Here is a 20495-nt window from a genome sequence, read left to right on the forward strand (position 1 = left end):
TCCCATAATTATGTATGTTAGAGCTGCAGCTCTTTCAACACAGATTCATTTCTGACTGAAACTGTAAGAGCACCAGTTCTTTTGGAAATTGAGATGCAATCCTCATGACCTTGTTGCAGAACTCACGGTGAACCAGCAAACACGTCTGAGTGCTATGCAAAGTAGCAAGGGTGACTTCATAAGTTCTCAGTGGAAGGATAAGAGTCTCACTATAAAAATATTTTTCAAATGCAGGTCTATCTCTAGATACCATTGGCTGGGTTAAACCTCAGTGAGTCTAGCCTCATTAAGTGGTTTCAAACCATATACTGTATAAAATATGAACGCGGTGTCCGTGAGGTTTCTGAAGAGCTATTGTGAAGCAGGGGAAAAATTTGCAGCTGGCCACCTATTCACTCCCTGTTTGTGGTAATTTGTCATTCAGTAAACTTGTGTGGAATAGGTTATTGTGTGAAAGCAGAATATGTACAACATTGATAATTGGCGTCGAGGCTTGTGACCTCATCACTCCCAATAAGGAAGGTAATTAAGAGTATGGGAGTGACAATAATAGTTTCTACACCAGGGGAAGGCAGACTCAGAGCCTGCAGGTGAATGCTGGGGTTGATGGTGCTTTTGAAATGTTATCAGAGCAGTAGTTTGGGATGCAAGAAATGATGGCATGATAACTTTCTAGTTTTCTAAAATCTTGTCTCACAGTCTTATAGTCTGCTGTGCCATGTGAAACAACACGCTGTTTTCAGTTGAATGCTTGGTAAACAAAGATTTCAATAAGTAATTGTGTTAGTTTTTAGTTACAGCTTGCTCTGAATCATTGATTTAAACAACAGGAAAAAAAATCACATCATCACAATATGATTCTGCTGACAGTTTATAAACCATAATATTGAATTATCACCAGCCCTAATGGAGACCTTCTGGTTAGATTATATGGATCAGTTTAAATTCATTGAAGAAAAAAGGAAAATCATGATGCATTCAGCTGGCAAATCATGTACATTGATGATAATAGTGCACTGTGCGTATGTATGTGGTTGCAGGCACACGTGTGGGTACTATAATAGCGAGACTCAGAGATTGAGTCAAAGAAGGGTTTTTGGGTTCATGCTCAGTCGTCAGAAGATGTATCTCCAAAGCTCAAGGTAAATGAGTCCATTTGAATACAAATCCGGGTCGTACTGGGCACAATCATAATTGTCTGTGTAATTAGATTCACTTTCCGAGTCTCTGGCTTGTGACAGTCCGGCAGACAGTGGCAGTGTGCTCAGGAGGATGGACCAAAATACACTGTTAGCCTGTGGAGCCAGGGGTCGTACGGTCAAGATGAGGTGAGGACAGGCAAGTGCACATTCCCACATAATGGTCCCTGGTGTAATGATGTTTTTGTCCCTGCCCTTTCCCACTCTCATTACGGCATTCTTGGTAGGTCACATAGTTTTCAGAACTATAGATGCAATGCGTTGCTGGTTTATGTACACTAATGATCCCAGTTGTTATGGTACTGTCGTGGCATTGGCTGTCATCCAGAAAGTGTTGCTATGTTGCTGCGTGTCAGCGTCAGCATCAGCGTTGACCAAAATAACTGCATTGTCACTTCTTACCTCTGAAAAGGCTCTGGCTTCAGTCTACTGTTTGACTCCCCGTATACAAAGTGTTTTCCTTCAAACCACGCAGCTGATCCACAATCTGAAGTGCAGGGAAATGTCAAGTTTCATAAAAGCTGGTATGATTTTCAATTTCCACTGCCATTATAGTATAGGCAGTGAGCAGAGACACTTATTAGTTGAAGTCAAGGTCTGAAATGCTTTAAAAAGTCTTCTTCTCTCATCACAGGTTAACACTGCACATTTGCATTAATCACCATGACAACTGCCTCCTGACTGCGTGTTACGCCTGACAGAGAGGAGAAGAAAGCAAGCAGCAGAGAGATGGCGATAGCCTCACGACAAGATGTATTTTAATTTCACACTTTCTGAATATTTTCACTTCAAACTCACTGTAACGCAGTCTGCTTTGCTCAAATTGCAATTATGGTAGGAAAAGATGAGGTCATAACATACAAGCGCTATTACTTTGTGCTTCTGTGGACCAGATCTGTCCACTGCATCTGTGTCTTGGAAATCCATGAAATCAAGTATTTCAAGTTTTTCCGTCCGTCTATCCTTTTTTAAATATGTTTATCAGGCTTCAGAAGGCTGGAGAACAGCATGTATCCTGCAAGAAGACAGCCCGGTAGTCAAAAACAGAGGTAATACATCATTTAAATTGTCGTGATCTGTATCAGAATATCAGAATATCTCAACAACTTTGAGATAAATTGTCATGATATTTTGTACATACATTTATAATTACCAGAGGGTGATTTCTAATGGCCTGACTTTTCTTCTAGCACCACCATCAGATCAAAGCTGTAATTTTATCTTTGGTTTATGACTAAATACCTGGAGAACTAATATAATTCCTGAAGTGTACTTTATGCTTAGTGCTAAATGGGAAATGTTAGCATGCTAACACCATAAACTAAGGTGTTGAAAATGGGAAACATTTTACCTGCTAAAAATCAATATGTTAGCATTGTCATTGTGAGCATATTGCCATGCTAAAAGCAACGCTGTGCCTCCTGAGCGGATAGCATGGCTGTAAACTTGTTAAAATGACAAAATACCATAATGTGCCCTTGGTTCACCTGATCAATGGATACATAAAAAATGAAATAAAAAATGAAGTAATGAAGTAATATGCAATTACTCATTGTATATTACTAATTGAAAAAGTAACAATGATTAAATTTGCCTACTCATCATTAAAAGAGGCAAAAATGTATGTAATGCGTGTAGAAAAAGAAAACAACTGTGGAATAAGCAGCCTAAGGTAAGAGTAGTTAGCGTATTTACTGACCATCAATAACCGGACGCAGCTAGTTTTGGTGCAGCAAGTCCATAGAAGTCCTGTCCTCATCTGAAGGCTAACTGCTTCCCCACAAGCTATCCTGCTGCCGTCTGTTCTCCGAATTCACAGAGAAGTATTTGAAATCTGTAAAACAGCAAACAAGTTCGTAACTTTATTTTACTGTAATTGCAATCCCTTACCGTTACAGAAAAAAATGACAGTTTGTATTACTGGTAGCAAAAGCACACAGGTAGGCTACAAATCTTTCCATTATCGTCAGCTGTAAAAGGATTAACTCTAAATGATTGTGTACTTTTTCTTCATCACAAGCACATAAATGTAGCCATGTTAGGTCAATCATCGGGTTTTATGCGTTTGATATTTATATTTCACTTCATCTCTCATTGAAACCTAAGGCTATAATCGAACACTCGCGCAGAATATTAATCCTCCTCTCTCCACCTCCATCTCAGGAATTAATTTTTGCAACGCACACCAGTATTCCCCGGACTAGACCCTAATTAATTTTTGGTCACACTAATTAATTATCGACTGCAAAAGTGAAGAGCATGTAGGAAATACTGTAGCATGTGACAAATGAAGAGGGGAGATAAAAAAAAAGTTGCTGCTGGTGTTGGAGGGTTGATCTAAAGTGAATGTGGTCAAAATAAAGTGAGAAGTGGTTATATCACCTTTAGAAAGCCTAAAATTTTCAAAATAGTGTGTCAGTTGTCTGCATAAACGAACAGTGAGTCTGAATTAGTGCTGCATTTCAGCAAAAGCTGTCATCAGGTCATTGCTCTCTTGGTTACACATGTGCAAATGGTCTTCACAGCCACATTGGGGAAAAAAGGACGAGTGAAGAGTGAGAAAGAGCATGGACTTTCTATTTTAAGCTTACATGTTATTTCACGTATTTCGAAGACTACTTGCAGCTCCCTGTGGAAAAACACATCTGTTCAACCCAATATTAAAGTGATTGTTTTGTTTTGCCTGCTTATTCTTTGGGTCAAGGGATTCTGTAGTAAAATATAAATGACTTTCTGCTGTGGACAGCCTATCTTGCATGCTGATGCGTAATGCTTCTGAGACGACACTTAGGAATGTTAAAAGGTTTCATAACCCTGGATCAACATTGAGGCTAATGGTAGCTACTGTCTGGGAAGCAAGTACCCCTTTAGTACTCCAGTCAGCTTGGAAAAAAGCTGACACACAACGCTGCGGTTGTGTGGAATCCTCACATTTCCACTTTTGGTGATTTGGAGGCTTTCGTGTTTTTATCATCAGGCTGAAACCAAAGCTGTTTATCCTTATGTCTTGACATTTTGAAGATAGGAGGCTTTAAAACCACAACGATAAGCTATTTTTATAGATGGAATTTGTTTTTTTATCCTACACTAGGATATGTGCTAACAGCGACTACTATGTACCGCTGCTTTTTTCATTTTTCTTCCTTTTTTAACGGAATTTCTTTACATTTATAATCGCAGATTACCTCATTTCATATTGTACATGGTAATAAAATGAAATCTTAACCTGTTAGGAAACAACTCCAAAACCACAGTGATAAACCAGCTTTATGTGTCTGAGGTTTGGCAGGAGTATGTAACCAGGAGGCAGTGAGGCTGACTGACTGCACCAGATCACGTCCAGTCACTGCAGCAGACAGGCAACAGGTTACTTTGCATTTTAATTATGAGAAGGTCAGGCCAGGGTGTGTTCGCCAGCATTGTGTTTCATGTGATTAAACATGCACTGGACGCATAATTTATAGAGCACAGAGGACGCTTTGACCCCATCGCAATTTTACAATCTCCCACAAGCCTTTGTTGTTGCAACGTAAATAATTCCAATAATTTATGGCAGAAAGATGAAGGTTGTTGGTGGGAAGGAAAGAAAAAAATCAATGATACATATTTAAGCAATTTCATTAACTCTCTTTGTTCAAAATCATACTAGTTCCAGGCTCTTTTTCCTTGTCACACTGCCGTGTTTTTAACAAGTGCTCTTGCCAAAGGAAACAGGAAGCATCAATGGCCAAAAAGTACAATTCCTACAGTAAACCTGCGGTTTCAAGTTCTTGTGATGTTTCTAGTGTTTGTCACCCAACAGATTTTACAGTGGTTCTCATTATTTATTCCCACTGAGCTATTTTGGGGGCCAGTACACACAAATACATATGGTGAAAAACGACATAGCTGACAGGGATTACATTCTGTAGCTTGAGAAATTTAAAAAAATCACTTCTTTATGGGTGCCAAACAGCCCCTTCCAGCCCCCCAACAACAACAAAAAAAATTTGCCCCTTTATTCCGAATTTATTTCCCATGGAATACTGCTCTAATTCACATCCACTTCCCCCTCCCCCTTTCTATAAAAGATTACAGATGCCATTCACTTTACTTCAGAAAAGTAGCCTGGCCCTGCTCCATAAGATCTAGTTCTCAGACTTAAGCCTTTTTCCCATTTGCATACTGTAACACAGCAGGGGAGGGAGGGCTAACTTTCTCACATGGGAGGCCAAAGACTGTGACATAATTGTTTGGCACATTATTAACACTCAGTGGCTGTGAATGCAGCCTCCCATGCTCGGCTGAAGAATACACCGCAGCAGAAATTGGACATTTTGTCATCTGAGCAAAAGGGAGGGGTCACTATAAAAATAATGCATTCCCACCCACCCTCTAGGAAATGCTTGCCCACCCGTGTCGTACTGATGTCAACACTGAGCAAAACAAAAAAGAGCAACAACCTGTCGTAGCCTCGGGGCCGCCCGAATCATGTCATTTTTAGACAGCGGCACTTTCAATGACAATAATCCACGGTCATCATGCTGGTAATGGTGTTTTTCAAAATTGCTCTCAAGGTCCACTTGCAATCCAAAACCATATGCATCCTTTAGTGTTATTGAATAGACTCCAGACCAGACAAGCAGTGAAGGTGACGACATCTGTCCCCTCCTGCTCCTCTGCTGATATTACTCTTGGCCTTTAAGAGCCTCTGGAAAATTCCCCTATGATGAGTTGGAGGCGTCTGCTCAGTGGAGAGGTGATTTCCATAAAGCAGGTCACTGTGGCGGTGGTTAGGACTGTGATCACTCACACCCACTTCACCATGAGGGGATACTATTGTTTTGTCCCTCTACCAGGCTGCGGTCACATCCTTTAGGTGGGACTAGAAGAGGACTTTTGGTCCCGCAAACATGGAGGCAGACCTGCTATGGAGGCAAAGATAAGAGAAGGGGAGGCGAAAAAAAAGATATACCCCTGTTCCAGTTAGTTCCAGATGACATTGACCAAAACTTCACAGTCAGTAATTTTCTAAAATACAGCCTGTACTGTTAAATATGTTGTTTGTCGACATGTAGAATATGACCCACAGTATATGATTTTTAAATCAACATTGACATCATACTATAAATATCTGTAGAAACATAAGGCCATCATGGTGAAAACTGCTTAACTGTCTGTTTTATTCGTCTTTGGGTATGATTTGGCAAGTGCAGGACTCAATCACAGAATAAAGATGGAGCACCGACTACAACAGCATCAGGAGTTTTCTATTCTGTTCTTGTCTCCTTCCTGTCTATTGCTGTACAGGTGGTTTTGAATAATCTTCTATATAGGCCAATTAATTGTTTGGTCTATAAAAAGTCAGAAAATACTTTTAATAAAACACATTATCACAGTCACAATTTCTAATTTTAAATCTGCTCTCTCTCCTCTGCTGCCAGCTGTCATTTCAGTACAAATCGCTACGGTCATACTCCACATCACTGACGTCCTGCTCACCAGATCCAGGCCCAGTTCAAGCTCAGCAGAAGCCTTCCCCTCTTCTCATCAGATCCCCAGCGTCTTCTCCATCCTTCGTCACACCACCACCAGTGTAATACATTTGCACAGAATCCCTGCAGACAGAGAACAAGGTGCAAAAGGTTTGTCTAAAGTCTTTTGGTATTAACCGATCCACACTCTCACAGATGTAGGAGCGGCAGCCATGCTCCAAAATGCATCCAAACATAAATCAAAAAGTGATTTGCGTAGAAATCATTTGACATTTAAGTTTATGTTAAATTGTTCTACTTGGTGATTTGTAACTCAGTGTATGAGATTTTTTAGAACATGAGCACCAATCTGCTGGACGTGCACTTTTGATGTGAATTGAAAAAAGGGAAGAGATAGGGCTTTTTTTTTTAGTTCACGCCAACAGAATGGTGACACACACACACAAAGAGAGACACAAAGGCAGACTATCACCGCTCCAAGCTGCAATGACCTGACTTATCTGTTGTTTGTTTTGAAGTCATGGTTGGAACATACAACCAAAAAAAAAATAAAAAATCATCTCAGCCCAGATTACTTTTTAATTAGTATACCACTGTTCCATATACAAATCATAATTCTACCAACACCCCACAGTTAATGGATCCCAATTAATGAAATGTACATTTTGAAAATTGAGCAGGCACGCTTCCAGAATAAAGGCCTAGTTAATTATACGCGGACAAATATTCATTGATTCTCCGCATCAAGCCGACTTCTGATACCTCACTTCCTTGTTATTTCCCCGCCAGCTATTCATTCCTTTTATTTGCATGACAGACTTCATGCAAGAACTGTCCTTTTTTTTCCTTGACATTGTTTAGTTTTGTTGGTACGTATCCTGTTGTTTTGTTTTTGAGGGTGTAAAGGTCTTTGGGAGACTGAGACAGCCGTATCAACCCTGTTTAGCATAAAGCTTGTGGCTGGCCCCGTCCGTGGCCTAATGAAAAGTAGAAGATAGGCTATGCTTGTCATGCTTGGCTAGCCCTGTGATCGGCAGACTGTGGACAGTTACTCTCCTTGCATGCCAATTAATCTCGCCCTCTGAATTTCCCACCATCCCTGTTTTATTGACTGCTTAGTGGGAAAAGTCTGAGGGTTGCTTTAAAACAAATAGTCATCAGAACAGTGCATGTTAGATTTATGTGCATTGCACAGACTTTAAGTGGACAGTTTATAGTTTCTTTTTGGTGAATTCACTTTGCATGCTTGCTTCAGATATCAAAATTACAGTCTAATGGTTTTAGTTAGCTGCAGATAAAATAAGGCAGTATGAGTCCCAATTGTGTAGGATTACAGTTTTCCACGGACTGTTAGATCCCTCTCAGGAACATATTTTCCACCTTTTGATATGGTGCATTGGTTAAAGGGCACTTTCAGCCGTATTAGCATGCTGCTCAGGCAGCCGCTGAACATTATTATTCTCTTTTATTTATATGTCAAAGCAGTGGGAGGAACCTGATCCCTGCTCAGGCTCAAACGCTCCTGGCTCCATCTCAACAGACAGCCTGAGTGTCTTTAAATGGCCAGTCATCACCATCAGAGAGCAGATAAAGATGGATTTCAGATGAAGATTCATCGGGTGAAAACAGACCTGAGCTTGCTGTTTCTGGCCCCTAATCATTCATCACGCATCATCTGCTTCATGCTTACACAGAAATAAGTTTGAAAAAATCTGAAAAGCACTCATACAGCTATTTTACAAATCAACAAAGAGCTGACAAAAAAACAGAAGCCCATTCGTCATTAATAATGGACGTGCTGGCTAAGCTCACAAGGCAAGTGAGGAATCCAGGTTACAATTTATGGGATAAATATTTCATCGCTAACATCTGTCTGTATATTCTGTGCCAGTGTGTTTTGAAGTTGTTACAAATGAACGTCAAACGGAAAGTAAGTGAACAAGCCGTCGAGGGAATGGAACAAAGACGTAGCAGTACTGGGAGGAGAAAGAAAGATTCACAGGAAGAAAAAACTGAACAGCAAACAATTTTCCTTGGTTCGTCAAACAACAAATTAAATATGCAGTTTGGCGGACTTTACAGTATTGCTCTTGCACAGAGAAAGACTAAAAGAGAGGGGGGGAAAGGGTAGTTATCAGGAGAAGTGGGGGTGAATTTGCGCACTCCTAACCCCACCCCCCCTCCCCCCGTTGGGGCCATGCCACGACTTGGACAGTACTCACATTCTTCCACAGCTTATCCTAGGACTCTCTCAATTAAGCACTAATAGGCAACTACACAAAAAGATCTCTGAAAAATGTTTTTAAGAAAAAGGAGGGGAAGTGCTCTCTTTGTTTACATTCAAATTATTTCAGACTTTGTTTTTCATGACTTTGAAGGGAAATGCCCACCTAATTGCCCATACTGTTTCCTATTTCCTGTTTCTGTTAATGCCAGGGTTTTTCACTTGATTATGCCCCCAGGAAGCCCCCCGTAAGACAACCTACTGCTCACTTGAATATAGTCAATAGGGGAGCACCAAAGATGGTACATGACAGCTCTGCTTTGACAGCCACTTATGTCAAAATGTCAAAATGGTCCAGTTTAACAAAGTTCCATGTTTTGACAGACATTTTAAAACTGATAGTTTGAACGCTAGTTGCGATTAATACCAGCAACAAGTGAACAATTCAAATTAGCACCAGCTTCCTTGCTCCTGCTAAATTGCTTCCACTGCCATTGTATAATCAAGAAGAAAAGTATAACACCGAACATGAATACAAAGTGCCTATAGCAAAGCACCATACTGAGTAGAGACTAAAGCAGTTGCCACATCAGAGCACATCCATATAAAATGAGTTACTGATCGGGCTGTTTTTCAGCTTCAGAGAATATGGCACCGAATCAAAAACCCACACTTTCAAAAAGGAGGCAAACCCCTCCACCACCGCTGCAGCCATCCCCCCTAACAACCAAAAAACAAGACTCAGGAGCCAAGCAGACTGTGCACCCCAGTGTCTGCACTAATGTGAGAATGATTTGTATTGATGCATAAGGGATTTTGTGTGTGTGTGTGTGTGTGTGTGTGTAAGTGCGTCAGGAATCTTTGATCAATTAATTATGCTTACAAAAGTGTTAATTTCAGTCAAGTTCATTCCTGGCATTCTGGTTAAAATGCTTGTGCCAGGAAGCCTAGAATTCAAAATAGATGTTACATGTCTCGAAATCCCCTCCAGTAAAGCCATCTGAGCAGGACTAGGCTGAGCTTCGTGAATGTAAACAAAAAGTCCTCAGTATTACAGGGAACATCACCAACCTTCACCACTCTCTGTTTTCTTGTCTTAATCTGTTTTTTCTTTCTTTCTTCCTCAGATTTACCATGTTGTCGAACACTTTACGTAAAGTCATGTTATTTTGCTTGCAATCAAATTCCCAAGACACTTTAGCTTGGTTGAAAACAAAGTCACTGAAGGTCATTTCTGAAAAGCACTCCACATTCAAAAGCAATAAAAGAGTTCCCCCTCATCAGCATCCTCTTGAGAGAACTTTTCTTTCTCAAGTGCTGTAGCAGGCCACAAGGACAACTACAAACAGCCATAATTTAAATATAGTTAGTTACACAGGCATTTCTCAGATTCAGAGCTGCACTGGAGGCAGAAATAATCTCAGCAGTGGAGGTAAATTATTTTGAGCTACTACCAAAAGGTCATGCTGTGAAAATGTATGTAAAACTAGAGAATGGTGACCAAGAAACACCGCTGTGAGCTGCACACACATGTGGGGGTAGAACAAAAAGCATCTGTTTTTAATATTTTTGTACCCTCAGTTAGTGTTATCAATGCTAGTAAAAGTAAAAGGTTTTGGAAATGTGAGTGCCACTTTTATCAAGTTTGTCAGGACGTGTTAATGGAGAAAAAAAAGGTAGAGAGTTAAAAAAAAAACAAACATTTGCCAAAGGGGTCTTAAAAGAACCAAAAAAGTTTCTGTAAAAAAGTGTTGATATTTGGCCCCACGCTCTGACTTTTAATCCATCCAATTACATTATTTCTGCCTTGAAAACCGCTTTGAATCGCACAATTCTTCTCCTCCAATCTGCCATGAAAACAACCTAGTTTCCCAGACAAGGCAACAACCCCATTCCTCCATGCTGAGCGCTGTGGTGGGCTGAACCAATGGAGAATGTGCCATTAAGTCATGCATCAGGGTAATCCGGAATCGTTTTACACCCAAGTCGGCTTTAAAGAGAACCCGAAACTGGCTTTGCTGTTTAGCCGTGGTCCTGCATCCCCCACCACCACCTCCCCTGTGTTTTCTTTTCAGTGCATCCTGGGAACCTGGAGAAGTAATTACATCATTATGACTCTCCCTTTCAGCTCGTCCGATTGGTTTTGTGGGAACCTTGGTGCAGGAAAGAAGGAATTGCAGGTGTGTTTATAATTAAGACAATAGAATGCGTAATGTGGAACTGTGGTTTTCCAGAACTGCCACTTCTGATATCAGCTAAATATATCTTTTATCATCACTTGTGCAAGCATTTTTACTGAGTAATGAATGAAAACAACCAGTACTACCCAGACCGTTTCAACAAAATCAAAGGCATTAATTGACTTTTTTGTGTGACTGTGTCCCCCGACCAGGTTGTTTACAGTTGTAAGTCCATCTCTCCCCCATGAAACGTCCATAATCTCAAAGGCATACTCAGAGCAAACTGTTTGCAAATGTTCAGACCTGTCTCTCAGCGTCAACTCCTAAACAGCTATTGTAGCGCCACAGCATGTGGTACACTCTGTGGCATGTGCACTGCTAAAAAAAAACTGAGTGACACACAATTTCTCTCTTTTGTTCCATCATTCTCTCCATATTTGTTGTGCTGTTCCTTGTGAAGTGAAGTTCCCATGCGACTGGCTGCCGTCTTGGCGTGAACCCGCTGCAAAAAGAATAGGCCACAGTTTTATTTATAGACGAGGCCTGCTATCACTGTCTGTATAATGAACTGGTGAATATGTTGAGATGCAACGCACACCTGTCACTTCATACAGTGATAAAGGTAAGAGGGTGTAAACAGAAAAAAAACAACAGTTTGATAGTGTTTTAGGTTTGTAAATTCCTTTATCTTAGAAAGTTTGCTGGGCCAGGTTTCAAAGTGCAAATTATCATGGAAATTAGTCATTCGAAAATAAAAATGGGACATATCTCTAGTAACTACGCTTGACATAGAGTTTGGGAAGAAGTACCCATTTAAAAAGCCTCTGAAGTCTTTGAAATTCATCGGCATTGCAAATCAATTCTGACAGGTAGTTTCACAAGGTTTATTTTCCAGTATGTACATTCAGCTGTGGCGTGCCCTACTAAACTTATTTTCAATTTGCTCAGTTTCGCTCCGTTCACTTGAGGTCAGAGTATCTCAGCGGGGAGACACCCGGGCTGTGAATCTTCCATCTCTGACTCTGACTCCTTTGCACTTCAAAGTCTCACCGCGCACCTTGAGATCACCAACTCTGCATCTCAGATGGAGAATAAAAGAGATACATTATGCTTTGAAGAAATTGATCCCCGAAGATGGCAAGCCGGATGTCAGCCAGTGTGGTTATTATACTGGTATGGTTCTGCAAGCAGGTTTTTTTTCTTTTATTCCTTTTGTGAAAGCGATACTATTAGATCTGCTATTACGAGTCAATAATCTTCATCCCTGATGTTGCCACAGTGCTGATGTGTTTTTAGATGCCATGTCATACAAAAGGGGAAGGCTGACAGTAGGTGAGATTTGACCGAATTTGTTTTCATTTACAAATTCCTTCCTTTTTAAGTTAAACACCCCTTCCTGTATTGGCGTAAATCTGCACTCCACCCGATGAAATTAAATAGAAAAGGTAGGCTTTATCACAACTTGATTTGTCCAAATCTGCTGCACGCTGCTCTGAATCTCTACATTACTGCCCATATCAGAGAACAGCAAGCTGGAGCATATAGCAAATTCAGCAATCAATGTGAATGTGAAACATGCTTACTGTTCAGTGGACCGGATAGGGGGGAGAAAAATCCTTACTCCTGACACAACATTATTTCTATGAGTCTATTAGAAAATAACAGCATTTGCAAAGACGGGGGAGGAATACATTATCAGCAGTTAGGCTGAAATGACAACACACATTATACGGCGATTAGTTTACACAAGGCAGCTAATGGATCCAATCACAGCACATTAATAAACAAGACATTTAGCTTTGTATCTACCTGAAGTGCCTCATCAATCTTTCATTGAGATAGCCACAGCTGGGCCAGGCAGCACTGGTCCAATATTTTGACTACTGGGAAAACAATGTCATTTGCTATATATTGTGTTGGCACTGCTACCAATTATGCAGAAGTAAGAATAAACACTACTGAGAATCAAAGCACAATCAGTGAGATTATTCTTTCGGACGTGTAGCACAAAATGACCGTCATATATCTGCAGGTGTTGATGCGATTGTTGATCCATACCAATGAATCAATGGTTACATTGCCAGGTGCTTTCACAACTCCCCATCTATATCTACCACACACCCCATCCACTGGCGTTTTAGACTGCTCAACAGCGGGGAACTTTGTGGAAACTTAATTAAGAGACATTTCAGCTATAAAGACTAATACACTTATTCTCAAGCCAACAAAAGCAAATGCCAAAGCTGTATTATTTTTGCAGTATTTAGCACAGTGATATATAACCTATTTACTGGATGTTTCTCTAATTAGCTCTCTTACTTGTCTGTGTGTGAAACTACCGCTTCATTGTTTCTGTCAAGTACAAGCCACCAAGCTCAAAATGAAGCAGCGGAGGTGCTGCTGCTGCTGTGGGAGTGGGGTGTACAAGGAAATAAGTTCCATTATGCTGTTAAAAGTCCTAATAGCCACCAATAGAGAGCAATAAAATAAATAAATGGTATAAACCAAATGAAATGTCCCAATCAGACACACATTGTAATGCCTGCAGCACTATAGTGCAAGCAAACAACATCAGTTGCTGCAATGCTTATTCCCAAACTGTCTGTATATTTAAATCGATTTTACACAGTTGATGGGGAATATGATTTTATAGTCTTGACTGTCCCCCATATTCACACCCCCAGTCAATCGACATACTTCAGAAAGAAATAAAGTCCAGATCTGTGAGTATACGCAGAGATCAATCTATTATTCAGTCAATTAATCACCTCAAAAATGCATGTTTATCATCTGTCTGTAATACGTTCATTCTGATGGATTACATGCATTATGGCCCTGCTGCCGATCTGATTTGTATTCCTCGCTGTGCTGATTACAAAATTACACTGCTGATGCATTGGTTTTCTCCATACAAGATTGATGGCACTGATGAACAAAAGGGAACAAACAACTAAGCTTGTGGAGTAAAAAATGCAAAATAAACAAATGGAGATAAATAAGTGCAAAGCTAAAAAGAATGACTGATTAAGCAACTGATGGACTGCATGACAGACAGGAGTCAGACAGGCAGGTAGACAGTCGTGAAGAGAGCTGAATGGCAGTGTTGAGGGGGGGTGGTTTAGCAGAGTTTTTGGCTTCTACTCCAGTTTTTTTGTAACTCAGGGGCGTATTCCCCTTGGTCTGCAGACAACCCCAGGCTGTTCTCTCAACTTCACCAAGTCTCTGTCTCTGTCTGTCTCTATCAGCCTGGGATCAGGGCTGCTCCGAGCTTCTGTGTGTGTGTGTGTGTGTGTGTGTGTGTGTATGTGTGTGTGTGTGTGTGTCTGTGTGTCTGTGAGTGTGCCCACGCTGTCTGTTGCTTCAATAAAACCAGCCAGAGCAGGCTGGGACCAGGGGGAGATTGACAGACAACACCAGCTCACAGGCACACAATAATAATGCCGCACAACACACACTGTTCCACACACACACACACACACACATCCACACAAAGACATGCGGAGTAGCTGTGCAAGAGCTATACGCACATACAGCTACATATTCCCAGCTCACACACAGACGCCCACACTTGGAGGGTGTGTGTTAGGCGGGGAATAGCAGGCCCTCCTTCCCCTGGGTGCCAGGTGCCGACAGGACATCTTCTCCTGGAGGCAGTTATCTGAGGACGAGCAGAACACGAAGGGGGAGGAGGAGGAGGAGGAGGAGAAGGAGGAGGAGGAGGAGGATTTCTCACCAGAGCACTGCCAGCATGCTGCTGCAACATGCAAAAACAAAATCAGTGCATGGTGAAAAGTACGCACTATAACATGTAAATGACCAGCTCTGTAGAGAGGGTGAATGATTTAAAGTGTTGCTTCATGTGCTCATTGTGAGATTGATTTGTTTAGCATGATACATGAAACAGTATGCGTCACTCAGGACAGGGTTTCTCAAACTTTACTGGCCTGTGATCCTGCTTTTAGATCCTAAAGGTCTCAGGATACAAGCAATTAGAGAGCTTTCATCTGTCATGTGAAATTTAATATGCTTTTAGTGTACTAGTCTTATTATTAGCATACATTAGAATGCTTTTGTACTCTATATTTTAAGACTGCAAGGGGAATTGGATTATAGAGAAATGATGCTTTATTTTAAAGCTGTTGACTTTACATTATTTTTAAAATATATGAACAAAGCCTTTCTCTGAATCTGCAAAAACGAACCATTGTAGTGTTTTTGGGGTCAGTGTTTGTTGGCCAAAGACTGCCAATGGAAATGTTGGAAATTTGCCAACTTAATAGGTACTGTTACGGTTATATAGTATAACAATTTTGCAAACTCTAAATTATCTATGTCCTCTTCCAATCTTTAGATTCAGAATTATACAATAGGGGTGTAATTCCTTGGAACACTGGACTGTGGTTATTGTTTAAAAAAAATCAACAACGAAAAAACGTTGGCTGTGGCAATCTCAGACAGGACGAAAACTGTTTCAGCATTATCACCAAACACCCGACTGTCCCAACCTCATCCAACTTCCTCCTTAAAAGATCGTTCTGGTATGTGTGGGTAGCTCTCTATATGGTTGGTGATTTCTTTACCTTCTGTGTTCACTTTCAGTCACTCAAGAGACAAGCATTGATTCTTGCAAAAAACATGTTTATTAGGAAAGCTGTAGAAGCCCCCATGTACATTGTTTTGTGCGAGTCCTTATTTCTCAGAATCTCTACAACAGAGTGCAAAGTACAAAGCACAAGCCATACAGCCAAGATAGCAGCCTTTAGGAGAAATACACCATGCTGAAATATACCAGAATTTTTTATGTTTTTGCAGTGGTACGACAACATAATGATACTTGTGTCTCAAGAGGCTACTTGTAAGGGAAATGTAAACACGGGTTGCCACAATGCTGTGGTATTTCTGGTACCATCATAAGTGAGGCAACAATCATCATTGATGTTCTGTATCTGTTCTGAAGGCTGCTTTGGTGTTTCTTCTGCTATACAGTATGGATTTCTTGCTGAAACTCTTTAAACTTCAATTTCAGCCTAATTTTGGGCCACAGGGAGAAAATCTGTATGCATTTATATTTGTACATATCTGATCATTAAACTGGTATTAGTTTGTGCTGCACCTAAATTTGGCTCTGCATTTAATTGGAACGCGCCTTTAGAAATTTCTTGCAACCTCATTTTATCATATCGATTGACCCAACATGGGATTGATACCCCAGGTTTAAGAAACTGACCTAAAAAACATTGCAAGTACTAATTAAAATATTTTGTTCCACTATAACCATCACAGAAGGCCCAAATAACAATGTCAATATATAATTCATTAAAAAACAAATCAAAAATTATAGAATATACCTTCGAAATAGTTTGGATTTGCTCCAGTGTAAGCTGCACTCCCAAGTTACTGATAGGAAATAATAGTGTAGTTTTTGCTTTGCAGGCAGTTCCATAAACTGATAGCAGAGAAGCAAAATGATCTTGGAGGTGTAAGCTCTTCATAAGGTGCCTTGGTGATTGCAGTACACAGTCGACACACTCTGTATTCATGGATCCATCGCAGCGCTAAGGCCATTCTAACTGCAGTCGTGGGATATGGGATTACAAAGATACACAGCCCGTACAAGATTACAAAGACACAGAGCACAGTGGAAGCCTGTTCACTCTCTGCAGCATCCTCCTTGTTTATGTCCAGGAGATGTGGTAGAAGAGCAGGCAGCCAGTAGGGAATCCTCCATGGCCTTGTAATCTGGGCTCTGTGCTTAGACACAGCACATGAAGGACAGGCTTATCTCTGGAGGGCTTGATGTGAAACAGCTACTAGGAAGAGAAGGAGGGAGGGGGGCTCTACTGCTCAATAGATCTTGTATGGAAACTGCATGTGTTTTTTGATGCATTTACACGTCAATGTTGCAAAGTGATAAAATCCTGCAATGTTTGCATGCAAAATGCATTAGCATCTTGAATACAGGCTTATGTATTTTGCAACACTGGTACCATCTAGCTGATGTGCATGTTTTGGAGGAATTGAAATGAGGTGTAACATTTTGTGGCTGTCGGCTGAAAATCCTATATTTACAAAATGTCTTCTTCTAGTGTGAATGTACGGCATAAAGACTGGATATAGGGAGAAATAGCTAATTTTTAAAAAATCACCTGTCAGCGCCTGCAGAGCTCACAAGTTAACTAGTTCTTTTATCCAGTTCAAAGACCAAGGTGTAAAAACCATGTAAGTCTTTCACTGGTTATGTCCGAGACTATTTCTTAGCAGTGACTTCCTGGAATCTCATCATGATCATGAGGTTGCCAAACAGTAAATATAGAGCTTTGGAGGTAGATGGATTTTTATAAACTTTGGGCTAGCTGTTTCTCCCCTTCTAGACTTTGTGCTAAATTTGTGCTAGTTTCGTACACTGAACAAAATTATAAATGCAACACTTTTGTTTTTGCCCCCATTTATCATGAGCTGAATTCAAAGATCTAAGATTTACTCTATGTAAACAAAAGGCCTATTTCTCTCAAATATTGGTCACAAATCTGTAAAGATCTGTGTTAGTGAGCATGAGATAATCCATCCACCTCTCAGGTGGGGCATATCAACATGCTGACCGGACAGCATGGGTACTGCACAAGTGTGCCTTAGGCTGGCCACAATAAAAGGCCACTCGAAAATGTGCAGTTCAATCCCACAGCACAATGCCACATATGTTGCAAGTTTTGAGGGAGCATGCAATTGGCAGGCTGACAGAAGGAAAGTCCACCAAAGCTGTTGCCTGTGAATTGAATGTTTTTTTCTCTACCATAAGCCGTCTCTTATGGTAGAGAAAAAAACATTCAAAGGCGTTTCAGAGAATTTGGCAGTACATCCAACAGGCCTCACAACCGCAGACCAAGTGTAACAACACCAGACCAGGACTTCCACATCCAGCATCTTCACCTCCAAGATCGTCTGAGACCAGCCATCCGAACAGCTGCTGCAATAATCGGTTTGCATAACCAAAGAATTTCTGCACAAATTGTCAGGAATCGTCTCAGGGAAGCTCATCTGCATGCTTGTCATCCTCATCGGGGTCTCGACCTGAATGCAGTTTGCCGTCGTAACTGACTTGATTGGGCAAATGCTCACATTTGATGGCATCTGGCACTTTGGAGAGGCGTTCTTCATGGATGAATCGCGGTTTTCACTATACAGGGCAGATGGCAGACAACGTGTATGGTGTCGTGTGGGTGAGCGGTTTTCTGATGTTTGTCTGATGACGTTTTCTGCACTTTGTGAAGCAAATGCGTGAGGCAAATGGTGGTTACACCAGATCCTGACTGGTTTCTGGACCCCACCGGACCCTCCCAATACAGTGAAACTGCACATTTTCAAGTGGCCCATGATGGCGGTGGGTTTATGGTATGGGCAGGAATGTATTATGGATAACGAACACAGGTTATATATGGCATTTTGAATGCACAGAGATACCGTGACGAGATCCTGAGGCCCATTGTTGTGCCATTCATCTACGACCATCACCTCATGTTGCAGAAGATTATGCACGGCCCCATGTTACAAGGATCGGTACACAATTCCTGGAAGCTGAAAACATCCCAGTTCTTGCATGGCCAGCATGCTCACCGGACATGTCACCCACTGGGCATGTTTGGGATGCTCTGGATCGGTGTATACGACAGCGTGTTCCAGTTCCTGCCAATATCCGGCAACTTCGCACAGCCATTGAAGAGGAGTGGACCAACATTCCACAGGCCATAATCAACAACATGATCAACTCAATGTGAAGGAGATTTGTTGCACTGCGTGAGGCAAATGGTGGTTACACCACATACTGACTGGTTATCGGACCCCACCCTCCCAATACAGTGAAACTTCACGTTTTCGAGTGGCCTTTTATTGTGGCCAGCCTAAGGCACACCTGTGCAATACCCATGCTGTCTGATCAGCATCTTGATATGCCACACCTGTGAGGTGGAAGGCTTATCTCTGCAAAGGAGAAGTGCTCACTAACACAGATTTACTGTGTTACTTTTCCCAGTAACTAAGTAGTGTAACTAATTACTTTTCTAAAACGGTAATATTATTACTAGTTACTGAGGCAAGTAACGCCGTGTTACTCTTTACTAAATGCACCATCCTTGACGTAAATCCACGACTGTGCGATAGCTCAGCTGGACCGGACTTTGTTATTCATGTCCGCTGATAGCCAAACACTAAATGAAGAAGGGAGAATGAGGGGGCGAGGCGTTCTTTCCACAGCTGTAAGTAGCTACTGCCATTATTGTGTCACAGTCTAAGATGCAAAGAACATTGTCATCTATTGTAAACTCTGTGTGACCAGCAAAAAGCTTTCAACTGCAAACAATTCTACATCTGATTTATTGAAGCATCTGTTGAAGCAGCACAGCAACGTGAAACTTACAGAAAGAAACTCCGGCAGCTACTGTCACTGATGCTTGGACTAGTCGGGAGAGAGTGGCGTTAACGTTTTGTAACTACTGAATACTGCTCTTATAAATAGGCTCTATGTGCAGTAAAACAGCTGTTTAAAAGTCAGGATTTATTTGCTTTACTTTTTTTATTTCAGCCGGTGGCGTTAAGAAACGTTAGGGCTAGGCTATATGCTTTGTAAAAACCACACTCCTTGCTGCTGTTATGGATATGATGTTAGTTAAAAAGTCGGGGGAGACTACTTTGTTTGGGGGTGAAAGGGGGTGGTAGGGAAAGCAGTGTTTCCCATAATTAGCCTATAATTTGGACAATTATCAACACGGACCGCCACATATTGATTTTCCAAATTTTTACTAGGTGAATTTAAAATGATTTTGAAAAGTGTTGCATTTGTAATTTTGTACAGTGTATTTACCATACAGACAATGATATCAGTCTTTTCATCTAAATCTTGAAAAGAAAGCTTATAACTATTCCTTTGACACTAAAAAACACCTAAATTTCAATTTTCAAAATCATCCTGCTGCTATGCTCCTACACATTCTTTCCTAATAGTGAACCAACAGCAGTAAACAGGGTTTTTGCATGGCATATATGGGTGGTGGGTTACACCAGTGTTTTTCTTCAAAATTTTCAGAATAGCTTGCTGTACTTGTCTGAGCTTGTGAAGGCCTTTGTTAGGTTTCACCTCCTCTCCCCAGGGACATCTCCTCACCCCATATAACCCCGCTGTCACATCACTCCATCCTGCAGAATGGAATATTCCCTCCCGTTCTAGTTTGTGTTACTATTTCATTTCCCTGCTTTTGTACTCTACGCACAAACCCCAGCTCTGGGGCGGATCCCAACATAACAATGAGCCTTGCCGTTATCTGTGTTTTAACTGGCTCTGCTGAAGGAACTATCTGGATCGCAGCCAAAACAATTCATTCACATGGAGTTCCTCACACGCCCATGTTATTTCACTCCTTTATTTTGG

The 20495-nt window shown here is 41.1% G+C and overlaps 1 protein-coding gene and 1 long non-coding RNA gene across 4 annotated transcripts in view; one reads left to right on the forward strand and one right to left on the reverse strand.

The window, feature by feature from the left end:
• The window catches only part of LOC123979218 (WD repeat-containing protein 37-like), a 1096407-nt gene that overhangs the window by 639885 nt on the left and 436027 nt on the right, over positions 1-20495 (reverse strand). The gene's annotated exons all lie outside the window — the stretch shown is intronic.
• LOC123979315 lies at positions 10874-12784 on the forward strand. Its single transcript, XR_006827208.1, has 3 exons — positions 10874-11077; positions 11538-11699; positions 12026-12784. It is a non-coding gene; the product is annotated as an uncharacterized LOC123979315 (long non-coding RNA).

This window comes from Micropterus dolomieu, linkage group LG01, assembly GCF_021292245.1.
Source record: "Micropterus dolomieu isolate WLL.071019.BEF.003 ecotype Adirondacks linkage group LG01, ASM2129224v1, whole genome shotgun sequence".
NCBI lineage: Eukaryota > Metazoa > Chordata > Actinopteri > Centrarchiformes > Centrarchidae > Micropterus > Micropterus dolomieu.